Consider the following 492-nt stretch of genomic DNA (forward strand, 5'->3'; position numbering starts at 1 on the left):
CCCGCCTCTCCCCCGTTTACCCCCCCCCGGGAAGTACGGGCGTCCTTCAGAAAACTTATCTACGGGCGCCTTCCTCGGAGCTATGAAGCGGAGTCGGCCTTCGAAGGATTCAGAGGGCGGGGGTCGGGAGGGGCATCGGGGGGAGGGAGGAGGGGACATGAGGAAGTGGGAAGGGGAAAAAGGGGGGAAACGGGGGATTAAGGGATAGAAGGGATGGGTTAGGGGGGGGGAGGGTTAAGGGAAAGGGTAGGGGAAAGGGTTGGGTTAGGAGGGATGGGATGGGTCAGGGGGAGGGTTAAGGGAAAGAGTAGGGGAAAGGGATGGTTTAGGGGTGAGGGTTAAGGGTAAGGGTTAAGGGAAAGGGTTAGGGGAAAAGGATGAGTTGGGAGAAGGGTTGGGGGAAAGCGACGTCCTGGGGGGGGGGGGAGGGAAGGAATGGGTTGGGGAGAAGGAGTGTCTTAAGGGAAAGAAAGACGAGGATTGAGTGTGTCG

The sequence above is a fragment of the Penaeus monodon genome, chromosome 25 (assembly GCF_015228065.2).
Source record: "Penaeus monodon isolate SGIC_2016 chromosome 25, NSTDA_Pmon_1, whole genome shotgun sequence".
Lineage (NCBI taxonomy): Eukaryota > Metazoa > Arthropoda > Malacostraca > Decapoda > Penaeidae > Penaeus > Penaeus monodon.